The following is a 9,242-nucleotide window of genomic DNA, read 5'->3' as shown; positions in this document are numbered from 1 at the left end:
TTCTCCAGGCTGCTGGCACCATCCTGGCATGGGTGCAGCTGCCAGCCCTCAGCCACATCCCACTTGCTTTACTGGTGGCCATAAGCCCTTGGCCTGCTCAGGGGACACAGATAGAAACACTGTGTGGGCTGCCACATCTCAGTGTCCCCAGCCATGGCGGGGGTGGGGGCATGGGGGAGGTCAATGCAAGCTTTGAAGCACTGCAAGCCAGCATTGGCACAAAGCAGAGCAGTGCTAAGAGGAGATGCCAAGGCACAGCCGAGGCAGCAGCAGAGATCTGGTGGAAATTCGACTCGAGCTCCATCAAGTGCCTGCTCCCTCTCCTCACTGCAGCCTGGGGAGTTTCACTCTCACTCCCTTTTGCAGGTGGCAACATCAAACACCGAGAGAGGACTCATAAAAGGGGGCCAAGGGCAGCAATTGGCTCCTTCTGGGGGCAGCCAGCTGCTTTTCCCCTTCTCCTTTCCACTGCTTTTCCCACTTCAACAATTGTCAGGAGGTGCCTGCCCATGGGACACCTTCTGCACACCTTTGTGGCTGCAGCCTGGGCAAACCATCTACCCTTGGAGCTGCTTGGGACAGCACTGCCTCACCCAGCACAGCTGTAACGAGCTGGGGCAGGTTGAAAGCAGCTTTTGAAGCCCTGAAGCCAGCTCTGGAAGCTGCTTTTTGACAGCACACAGGGAGTGCACCTGCAAGCAACTTGGCCGTGGCAAGGCTGACTTCACAACCCCTGCACCAGGAGGTGTTTTGGGGAGCACCAGGGCCAAGCCCCTGCCTCAGCAGCAACCACAGTGCCCTCTGCCACACAGGGACACACTAAAGGGGCCCTTCCTGGCTGCAGCCACACATGGCCATCACCCTACCCTCAACCTAAACAAGAGTCCTGCTGGAACATCCTGCCCTCACCCACCTCACCTCCCAGTGCAGGCACGGCCAGTGACACTACTAAGGAGGTGTTTAGCAGAGGTCTGCTGGCAACACCACCCTCCCTTCCCAAGACAGGAGTGCCTGTTTCCAAGTTCTCAGCTTTTAACAGCCCTTTCACTCCCCACAAACGTCATTAGCTGGATTGATGTGGTCACCGAGCTGCTTGATACAGTATTACATTCACAGCAGGAAGTGATTTGCCATTCTGGTGCAAATGAGTATTTCCTAGCTCTGTCAGCACGGGGAGTTACATTATCTGGGAAATAATAACCAGCTGAGCTGAAGGAGGGTTTGATTCATGGTAATTACTGATTATATGCAGATTACTTTATGGCTTTAATTCTTTGCTCTCCCACTGTTTGCTTGCTAAACCTCTCAATACAATTAAAGCAGGGAGTGAGGCTGGGAGCAGCTTGTTTGGGAGGTAAAGTACAGAACCTGATTTATTGATTACATCAGCACCCAGTTGACATCCCCAAGGCTGCAGCCCTCACCTGTGCTTCTGCTTGGTTGTACTGGGGCTGTTTACAGGATGCTGCTCCTTCAGCTCACACTATCAGCCTTGCTAGCAGAGATCCCCACCCTGGATGCAAGGCAGGATCCTTGGGCCATTCCTGAGTGCCCAGCACCCCAAAGAGCAGCCCCATTTGTGGGGTTGCATCTTCTGAAGTGGTCTCATCCCTGCCACAATGTCCACAGGGGTGCTTTAATCTTTCTGCTCTGCAGGGGTGAATCCACCAGCAGACTTCTACCTGCCTGTCCAGGATAGCCACCCCTTGGACTCCCACACTTCCCCTTCTCCTTTTGCACCTCCTAAGCCTTTAGCAGAACAACATCCCCCACTTGCACTGCCCAGGGAGAGCTGCCCATCCCCACACTCACCACCTTACTTCTCTGCCTCTCCTCAGTGCAAGAGCAACAATGAAAATGCAGCCATAATGAAATGAATGTAATGAACAGTGACCTGCTTTAATGAGGCTGTGTGCTGTGGAGAGGCTGCTTCTCCCCTGCCTGCCCCTCTTGTTTCCTTCACACCCACCACCAGAGAGCATCTGATCGACCACCACAAGTTAGCAGAAGGCAGATGAGATTTCCACGCCCTTGGGTGCCTGGAGGCAGTGTGTGTGGTTTTGCTTTACCACCGAGCTGGCTGCCCTGGGGTTAACCATAAACCACTCCAGGCCATGCTGGCTCTGGGCACCGGGGAGCCTCAAAGGCAGTCCTCTAAGCTCCTGCTGGGAGGCAGCAGCAGCTGCCACGGCCGCGTCCCTTCAGCGAGCTGGAGATGCGCATCAAGAGGTGGCAGCATTTCCCCTCCTTGCAGAGCGCTCTGTGCAAGAGACAAGACCTTTATTACTTTTGCTTTCACGGCTTCCCATTTATCACTGGTTCCTCATTTCAGCTCTTCCCTTCTTTCCCTCCCTCCCCCACCTTCTTTTTTCTTTTATTTTCCTTCCCCTCCCCCTTTCTTCCCTTCTCATTTTTTCTTTTTCCCTTTATTTTTCTTTTCTTTCCCTCCCCCCTTTATTTTTTTTCCAGAGATGGAAGGAGTTAACTAGGTAGCAAAAATGCAGCAAGCTGTCCAATGTCAGCTGGAACGGCATCCCAGGGTCCCACCCCTGCAGTGCTGGTCACCCCAGCCCCAGTGAGGATTGCAGTGAAGGAGGGAGAGGTCCCAGGTCACCCAGGGGATGCTTGCTGCAGAGCCAGGGTCCCTGCCTGCTCAAAGGGATGGAGGCTGGATGCCTGTGGTGGAGCTCCCCTCAGCCTCCTCCTCACCTGGAACATTTTCAATAGCACAGAAAATAAATGCTCTCAGAGTCTTCCTTCCTCTTCTCTTCCAGCAAAGGCACCACGAAGAGCCAGCTCTAAACCAGCGCAGAGTCACTGCGGTCAGGGGGTGCTGCTGAGCAGCTGCATCCAGCTGAGGGTCATGGAACAGCAAACGCTGTGGGAAAGTATCAGCAAGGAAACAGATTTCCTGCGGCACTGGGTCACACAGGACTGCTGTGAGCTTTACCAGAGGCACTTTGGAGCTGGCTGCCAGTAGCACTGGGGGTGTGCAGTGGAGGCAGGACAGAGAGTGTGCTGCCAAAAGTGAAAGACCATCCCAGAGCCGGGTGCAAGACCCTCACCAGCCAAGGTACCACACAGAGGAGCTCAGCCCCTGTAAGGAGCCCCAGCCAGCACCCGTGGATGATATTAGAGGAGTCATCAATCATGTTCCTAGCTAACCGGGGGGCCAGCAGGCCCCCCGGCCTTTGTTGTCACCACCACCAACACCCAGTGTGCACCATGGGCACTCACCAGTGATGAGAGGAGGATCCTCCAGCCCAGATGGGCTCAGCTTGGGGCTTCTGCCTTTCCTGGGAGGCATTAAATAGGGGAGTGGGTGGGGAGGGCCAAGTGGCCACACCTGGGGTGGGAGGAGACTCCAAGAGAGCCCAGGTGCTGTGGGTTTGAGGAGAAAAAGGGGGAAAATGGGGTGGGTGAGGGAGGGACTTTTAGGGTGTCAGGAAATTACAGGACTAGGGTAAATGGAACAAAACTATACATGAGTAGATTCAGATTGGAGGTCAGGAAGAAGTTCTTCCCCAAGAGGGTGGTGAGACACTGGCACAGGTTGCCCAGGGAGGTGGTGGAAGCCTCATCCCTGGAGGTTTTTAAGGCCAGGCTGGATGTGGCTCTGGGCAACCTGATCTAGTGTGAGGTGTCCCTGCCCATGGCAGGGGGGCTGGAACTGAATGATCCTTGAGGTCCCCTCCAAACCCAAGAACTCTATGATTCTGAAACAATTTTGCAGTTCAGGCTGGATGTTAGGAAGAAGTTCATCACAGAAAGAGAGATTGGCCATGGGAATGTGCTGCCCAGGGAGGTGATGGAGTCACCATCCTGGAAGTGTTTAAAATAAGACTGGATGAGGCACTTGGTGCCATGGTTTAGTTGATGAGATGGTGTTGGGTGACAGGTTGAACTTGATGATCTTGAAGGTCTTTTCCAACCTGGTTAATTCTGTGACTCTGTAATGAGTTGAGTCCATAACCCTAGCCCAAGCCCTGGCCGTGGAGCAGGACCATGTACCAGGGACTCAGTCAGTCTACTCATTGCTGAGGACACAAGGCTTGGAGTCCTGCAGCAAACTTCGTGCTGTGAACCTTGTATCCAGCTTCACACAAGGCACAAATGTCCTCTTCAGCTAAGAGCCATCTCTGCCTAGGCACTTGGTGCCACATGCTGCCCTGCCTGCCCCAAAACAAGTGCCTCTGTGAGCCCTGTGCTCCATTTCCACTGCTCAGGAACCCTTCTGCTTTTCCTTCTTCATCCAGTTCTTGTGCCACTTGGCAGAGTGTGTCCATGGGATGGTCCTGAGGCTCAGGCATGCTTGGAAAGACACATCCAAGTGACACCAGCCAGAGTGTGTCCATGGGATGGTCCTGAGGCTCAGGCATGCTTGGAAAGACACATCCAAGTGACACCAGCCAGAGTGTGTCCATGGGATGGTCCTGAGGCTCAGGTGTCCTTGGAAAGACACATCCAAGTGACACCAGCCAGAGTGTGTCCATGGGATGGTCCTGAGGCTCAGGCATCCTTGCAAAGACACATCCAAGTGACACCAGCCAGAGTGTGTCCATGGGATGGTCCTGAGGCTCAGGCATGCTTGGAAAGACACATCCAAGTGACACCAGCCAGAGTGTGTCCATGGGATGGTCCTGAGGCTCAGGTGTCCTTGGAAAGACACATCCAAGTGACACTTGGCAGAGTGTGTCCATGGGATGGTCCTGAGGCTCAGGCATCCTTGGAAAGACACATCCAAGTGACACCAGCCAGAGTGTGTCCATGGGATGGTCCTGAGGCTCAGGCATGCTTGGAAAGACACATCCAAGTGACACCAGCCAGAGTGTGTCCATGGGATGGTCCTGAGGCTCAGGTGTCCTTGGAAAGACACATCCAAGTGACACTTGGCAGAGTGTGTCCATGGGATGGTCCTGAGGCTCAGGCATCCTTGGAAAGACACATCCAAGTGACACCAGCCAGAGTGTGTCCATGGGATGGTCCTGAGGCTCAGGCATCCTTGCAAAGACACATCCAAGTGACACCAGCCAGAGTGTGTCCATGGGATGGTCCTGAGGCTCAGGTGTCCTTGGAAAGACACATCCAAGTGACACCAGCCAGAGTGAAACTTGCTGTGTAGCACAAACCACCTAAGTGATGTGAGGGCTTCCACTCAGCATTTAGGGTAGTGAATGGACAGGGTTTCTGCAGGGGTGCTCTGTGCTCTGTGCAGCTCCCTGAGTGTTGGGCAGAATCACAGAATGTTAGGGGCTGGAAGAGACCTGAAAAGTGCACCCAGTCCAACCCCCCTGCCAGAGCAGGAGCACCCGGAGCAGGTCACACAGGAAGACGTCCAGGCAGGTTCTGACTATCTCCAGAAAGGAAGCCTCCACAACCTCCCTGGACAGCATCTGGCCCCAGGTCCTCATTCAGAAGGTGTCCTGTCAGCACCCCTCAGGGAGCCCAGAGACCTGAATCGTTGCCTGTCTTTAACAAAGTCGACCAATTCCAACTCAGCAGCGTGAGCACATTGCCTCCCCCTCCCCCCAGCTTTTCTGCAAGGTTCTTTGTCAGAAGTTCTGCATTTCAGACTAATGCCTGCTGCTGTCACCAAGCCCATAGCTCTGACAAAGGCAGCTATTGATCTGGTCGGATGTGATCTATCCTGAATGAACACACGCAGCTCCTCACTCCTCACCTCCTTATCTGCTGCCTTATTACCTATCGATTCCCTTATTTGCTCACTGTTTACCAGCTGTAGAAGTTGGTGGAGTTGTTTGGTGGTCTGGGAGACCAACCTTCACAAAGACTCTTTGCCTTACTCCAGTTTTCTCAGCACAGCTTGGCCAGAGTTTGTCAAAGGGATGGCATTTTGCCTGCTAGTTTCCACAGGTTCCAGCAGAACAGGACCTGGGTGACCTCTTGAGATCCTTCCCACCCTGAGCTTTCTGTCACAGCCACAAGACCTGTCCTCTGAGGTTGCAGACAGTGACTTGTGCACACAGAATCACAGGATCAACCAGGCTGGAAAAGACCTCAGAGATCATTAAATCCAACTTGTTACCTAATACCTAACACCTCCTGACAACTAAACCATGGCTCCAAGTGCCACATCCTATCCCCTCTTGAACACCTCCAGGGATGGTGACTCCACCACCTCCCTGGGCAGCACATTCCAATGGCTAACAACTCTCTCTGGGAAGAACTTTCTCCTCACCTCCAGCCTAAACTTCCCCTGGTGCAGCTTGAGAGTGTGTCCTCCTGTTCTGGTGCTGGATGCCTGGGAGAAGAGGCCAACCCCCCCCACATACCATAAATTCTGCTGTCAGACACCATAACATTGTAATTACCAACTGCATCCCAAAGGCATGGCCTAGAAGTTGCCCCCATTTGTTCATCCACACCATGATGATTTAATTCAAAGTGTCTCTAGTGCCATGCCAGCTGCTGCAGAGCAGGAACAACAGACTTGAGCATCTCAAGGAGGTTTTCTTCCACCTGCTGTTATTCACTTGCTGGAAGCCCTCCACTCTGCCTGGTCACACACAATCCTGTTGATGGGAAAAGGCTCAGACCAGTGGTGCTGAGCAGGGGCTAGCAGTCTGATGTGAGGAGCTTGCAGTGATTCAACAACCCTTCCCTTCCATCAGTTGTAAATAAGGAACATCTCCATGGAAATCACTTCACTTGGGACATTTTTCCTTGGCTGTTATTTGTTTGCCACCACTTTCCCAGCCCAGCTTTAGCTGGAGAGGAAAGATGTGCTGCTCCATCTCTTTGCACAGCATCAACAGGAAAGAGGGCTCCAGCTTCTACCTGCAGGTACAGCTCTCCTCAGACAGCTTCAGTCCTCTCTCTATAGCAACTTGGAGGTCAGCTGGGTCCAATCATTGCAGGAAATGTCCCAAAGCACCTCCTGTGGTGAGGGATGATTTGCAGCACTCCCTCCTGGCACTGGGCTTGCACACAAGGAAGTCCAGCAGAAGAAAACTTGATTTAAAGAAGATGTGTACATGCACACACAGGCAGACCCCGAGTTCTGTGCTTGATTGAGGAGATGCTGGCACTCTGGGGGAGGAAAAAACTCCTGCTGTATTTATCCATAAACAGTTCTGCCTGTATGGGCTCCATTCTGGTGCCTAGACACTGTGTGGAGAAGGATTGCTGGCCCTAGGAGGATGGCAATACATAACAAAGTCATCACAAAGCCTGGCCTAGACAGAAGGGAGGGAGCTGGAGCATCTGAAGTGTCTGACCACCTGCTCCTCAAGGATTTGCAGACAGCAAATTAAAGGAGTCCCTGTGGCTGTGCCAGTGACACACTAAAGCAGTGCTGGGGGAGACCTCAGGAGTTCCTTTATCCTGTTGCTCAGTCTGCAGACAGACTCGCTCTCCCTGGGCTGCTCCTGCTGGACGTTTGCAATTTGCTATGAGAGGTTTCCAGCGAGGGAGAGCCCCACAGCCTCCCTACACAGATTGGTTTAGTTCTCCTTTATTTCTGGTAGTTTTCCAGGGTCAAGGCTGACTCTTCCTTGTTGCTATTTGAGGTCACCATTCCTTGTTCCATCATTCCAGCCATGGATGTTGCACACACAACGTTTTCCTCTCTTGTAACAACAGCTTCCATGTGCTGAAGGAGCTCCCTTGAGCCTTCACAAACAGTAGCATGGAGCTACCCCTCTTCAGGTGCAGGGCTCTGCACTTGCCCCTGTTGAACTTCACTATGTTCTTCCCTGCCCAGCTCTCCAGGCTGTCCAGATCTTGCTGAACTGCAGCACAACCCGACGGTGAGTCAGCCGCTCCTCCCAGTTTGGTATCATCAGGCTGAGGGCACAATCCCTCCCTTTACCCAGGGCTTTAATGAAGATGGTTAACAACACAGAGCGTGCAAGCAGCTGCTGAGACACGCAGCTTGCTGGGAAGCTGCACCAAGCAATCTTTCTTCTCTCTCCTCTGCTTTTGCAGGGGTGAGCTGGGGGAACGGCCCCGGCAGGCAGAGCGGAGTGCGCAGGCTGCAGCGGATCGATGGCCCAGAGTGCTGAACAGCCCAGAAACAGTGCCTATGGATTTATGCAGGGCCATAAATTTTAAAGAGAGGTCACCTGAGAGCAATCTTAAGAAGCAGGAACAGCAACTTCTTTCCTATGTGGCAGCTGAGAGAGGTGAGTCCAGGACAGGCAAAGTTGTAAACATGGCATTAAAGCATTAGGGAATGGAGCAAAGGCAAGATGATGCAAAAGCTGGCTCAGGTCCTTTAAAAGGTAGCTTTATTGCCCCTGGGTGATACATTCAAGGACATAAAATGTGGATTTCTCTGTCTCAGCTTCTGATTAAGAAAGCCAGCAAGTCACAGGGCACCACTGGAGCCCCTCTGAGAGGCAGCAAGGCAGGAGCTTTTGAAACACTTCCATCACTGGAAGTGCTTAAGAAGAGACTGGATGAGGCACTTGGTGCCATGATTTAGCTGATTAGGTGGTGCTGGGTGAGAGGTTGGGCTCGATGATCTCAAAGGTCTTTTCCAACCTGGTTAATTCTGTATTCTGTATTCCAAAATTAAGGAATAGGCAACCTAATTCCTTTGTTCTATCCAAAGGGAGTTGTATGGACGGTTTACAGGGCAATTCATAAGATATCTCCTCCTGTGGGGGTTGGTCTCTTCTCCCAGGCAACCAGCAGCAGAACAAGAGGACACAGTCTCAAGCTGCACCAGGGGAGGTTTAGGCTGGAGGTGAGGAGAAAGCTCTTCACAGAGAGAGTAAATGGCCATTGGAATGTGCTGCCCAGGGAGGTGGTGGAGTCCCCATCCCTGGAGGTGTTCAAGAGGGGATTGGATGTGGCACTTGGTGCCATGGTTTAGTAGTCATGGGGTGTTGGGTGACAGGTTGGACTTGATGATGGCTGAGGTCTTTTCCAATTTTGCTGATTCTGTGATTCATTAACATGATGCCACATCTAAATCTTTCTGTGTGTTCAGTGGCAATTTCAGGTTAAAGAAAGAGCTGAGGAGGTGCTTGGAGTGGAGCTGACCGCCGCAGCTCCCCTAAGCTGCGTTGCCCTCCCTTGTCTTGCCCATTTTACCCCTTCCCCTTGTTGCTTCTGCCTGCAGCTGGGCAGCCAGGCTTCTGTGTCTGTATTAAAAGGGAGTCATCACCAGAAGCGCTGCCATGGAGAAAGAGCCTCTGCCTCCACCTAAGTGTGGTAGTTTTAGGGTCAGGAGCACGGGCTCATCCGATGGACTGCTCTACCGTGTCCCATGGAGC

The 9,242-nt window shown here is 52.7% G+C and overlaps 1 long non-coding RNA gene across 1 annotated transcript; it reads right to left on the bottom strand.

The window, feature by feature from the left end:
• Positions 1-872: 872 nt before the first annotated feature.
• LOC137452188 (uncharacterized) lies at positions 873-3,272 on the bottom strand. Its single transcript, XR_010990000.1, has 3 exons — positions 3,238-3,272; positions 2,710-2,878; positions 873-2,260 (listed from the first exon to the last, which is right to left on the bottom strand). It is a non-coding gene; the product is annotated as an uncharacterized lncRNA (long non-coding RNA).
• Positions 3,273-9,242: the final 5,970 nt, after the last annotated feature.

The sequence above is a fragment of the Melanerpes formicivorus genome, unplaced genomic scaffold (assembly GCF_026170545.1).
Source record: "Melanerpes formicivorus ecotype bairdi unplaced genomic scaffold, bMelFor1.0.p_v2 SCAF_50, whole genome shotgun sequence".
NCBI lineage: Eukaryota > Metazoa > Chordata > Aves > Piciformes > Picidae > Melanerpes > Melanerpes formicivorus.
Note: the sequence above shows the minus strand (reverse complement) of the source record. Positions and strands in the feature narration are given on the sequence as shown.